The sequence below is a fragment of the Charadrius vociferus genome, unplaced genomic scaffold (assembly GCF_000708025.1).
Source record: "Charadrius vociferus isolate BGI_N301 unplaced genomic scaffold, ASM70802v2 scaffold722, whole genome shotgun sequence".
NCBI lineage: Eukaryota > Metazoa > Chordata > Aves > Charadriiformes > Charadriidae > Charadrius > Charadrius vociferus.
In genome coordinates, this window is record NW_009647220.1 from 99,776 (window position 1) to 102,520 (window position 2,745).

Genomic DNA, 2,745 nt, shown 5'->3' on the forward strand with positions numbered 1-2,745 from the left:
ATACATCAGCAGAAAGGCTTACAAAGCTTTTCCTCCAGACCAGATTCACTTCCCTCCCCTGCTGCCTTGCCATCAGACTGGTCACACTGCTGCTGATGGCACCAGGGAGATCTAGGCTGGGGCACCTCCAAGGGTCATACCTGCAGCATGCCTGCCCCAGGGCTTTCTGCCCCTTTTCTGGCTCATGGCAGAAGTATTTTCCTTCCATCTCAGGCCTGAGACTACAAAAACAAAGAACAATCTAAGCTGCGCCACCTCACAGTGCTATGGTAAGAGGCTACGGACAATTCAGAGGCTGATTGCCAATGAGCATGAGCACTGGCCTTTCCGTCTTTGGATTCGCAACAAAAACCTAGTTTTTCTGACAATAGGATTCAGAGTTAACATTCCTCCTTTAAAGTATGCTTTGCATGCACTGCAGACTCAGGAGGCCTCATTTCTATGAGCTGCTCAGTGGACATTGCCCATCGCACTGCCCACTGGCTCAGAGCACGCAGTGCACATTTGGGTGCTCTATCAATTATAGTTTTAATCAAGGCTTGAATAAAAAAGGGCTTAAAAGATGTTGGGAATATAGGTTTATATTTTTGAGATAGTTTAAAGCCAAAGCTTACAGTGACACTGACCCATGCTGTCAGTGCTGGCTCTTCCAATTCAACTCTCATGTCCATCACCCTTATGAATAGTTGAGAGGCTCAATGTGCTGTTTCTAAATTGCCGTGGACTGTGCTGGAGAAGAAATGGGCTTCAGAAGTGCAAATTGATCGACTCAGTTAAATTAAAAATTAATTTAAACACCCTAAATCTAGGCTTTACTTCAATAGCGTTTGAATTAGCTATATCTAGAATAGGTAAAACCAACTTACACCATGCACACCAAAACCACGCTCCTGGAAATACTAGCTACTGCTCCTTGGTCATAAAACAGACGTTGTATTCAGTACAGACTATAAAAAATGGAAACCTCAACACATTCTAGTTTGAAAATGCCTTTTGGAGTGATTAAATACCTAGAATTGCAAGTGGCAATGTTTTAAATGAATTCTCTTACCTTACGTTTAATTGTAATTTTGCTAAGGAAGGCCTTTGCATGCACAAACCCAGCTATGAGATCAGGGAGTCGGTCTCTTCATTTGTCAGTCATCTGAATTTGTAAGGACACAAGTTTAAGAGTTTCTCCTTGTTCAAAATATACATGCTTTTTGAATGAAAAATCATCAAAGTTGTTAAAATTCTGAGTGTTGAGAAAATATGGCATTTTTTGTGCGGAATGTCCAAAGTTTCAATAATGCAAACAGTGTTATGAAAGGCTGGTTGGATATTTTTTTTAGAAGAAGGTTATTTTGAGATTAAAAAGTGACAATTGCTACATGCTTCATTCCAGTTCCGACATAAGATTTTTTCCGTTTAGAAAGAAATGTCAAGCTTGGCTCACAAGGGACATGTCACAGCAAGCCCATCCCAGTGCCTGGAAATCCTGACCTCCAGCAAGCTGGGTCCCTGTGGCTGGCTGATTTTGGGGTACACGAAGCTGTGAGCTTTAGTTAAAAGCCAGGGGTGCTCCAGAGTTATCTCCCATGAGATCCCCACAATCTCACAGCCGCGTCCGCCTGTTTTCTATAAAGCAGCAGAAACCCTGAAAGCTCTTGCTTTCGGTCACCTCTGGCTGAAATCAGCCAATGGTCCAGAAGCTGCAGGAAGAGGAGAGATATGCTTCTCCTTGCAGAGTTTGCATTTCCTTAGGGAAAGGGGACTAAAAGCATATACCATGAGCAGATTTTCAAAAGATACATTCAGCTACTCGCTGTCGTAAGGAGTGAGATTGGGGAAGTCTTGCGCTACAGTCCTATGACCTGTGTAACATGTGAACACGATGGTTCCCTCTCACCCTAAAATATTTATTCCTACGTAAGAAAACTCTAAAAATAGAAAACTTCCATTGGTGAGGGATCAGAACCACACTCATCACCGCATGAGTTTTATGATGAATCTGAGTTTCCCCATGCCCATGGTGGGAAAACTAAAGTGGGGATTCAAACAGAGTGCTGCACGCGACGTCAAAGGAAGGAGCTGCTTCAGCTCTCCCACTTGCTGCTTTCCCCTCCCAGTTGCCTGGGCGAGGATGTGCCCAGAGACCAGCTGCTGCACGGACAGGGATCCCGTGCCGAATCCTGCGCAAGCTGCCTCCACTCAGGAAGCCGACATGGGTTGAAGGCTACTGTAATAGCATTAATGAATAGTGCCTCACCATTAATTGGTACGTTATTGTTAATAACAGCCTTTCGTGCCTGTTTTGTTGTATTATACGCATACAAATGTATATATTGCTTCAGCGGCTTATGCTTAGGGGTTGCTGGCGATAAGGCCTCTTCTCATCTCATTCCAGCATCGTTTACGTCAGGGAGGGAGAGGAGCCGCCTCTGTGGGTCTGCAGCGCTGCCTACCCACGCACCCGCACCTTCCCGCCTTTCACTCCTGCGCGTTCCCCAGCTCGCTCTGCTCGCAGCGCTCCCGGCTGGGACACGTGTCACTATGTCCCTTCTCACGCCACGCACTGCGGCGTGCAACGCTCCCGCTCCGCTCCCCGACACGCCAAACACCATTCCCCGACCGCGCCGGGCCCATCACGCTGTGCCGAGGCTGATGGGACGCGGGGCGTGCGCCTTGCTTACGTCACTCCCCCGCAAAGAGGCGGTGTGACACGCGCCGAAGGCGTTCCCCGCCGCCGCTACGTCACAGCGCCGC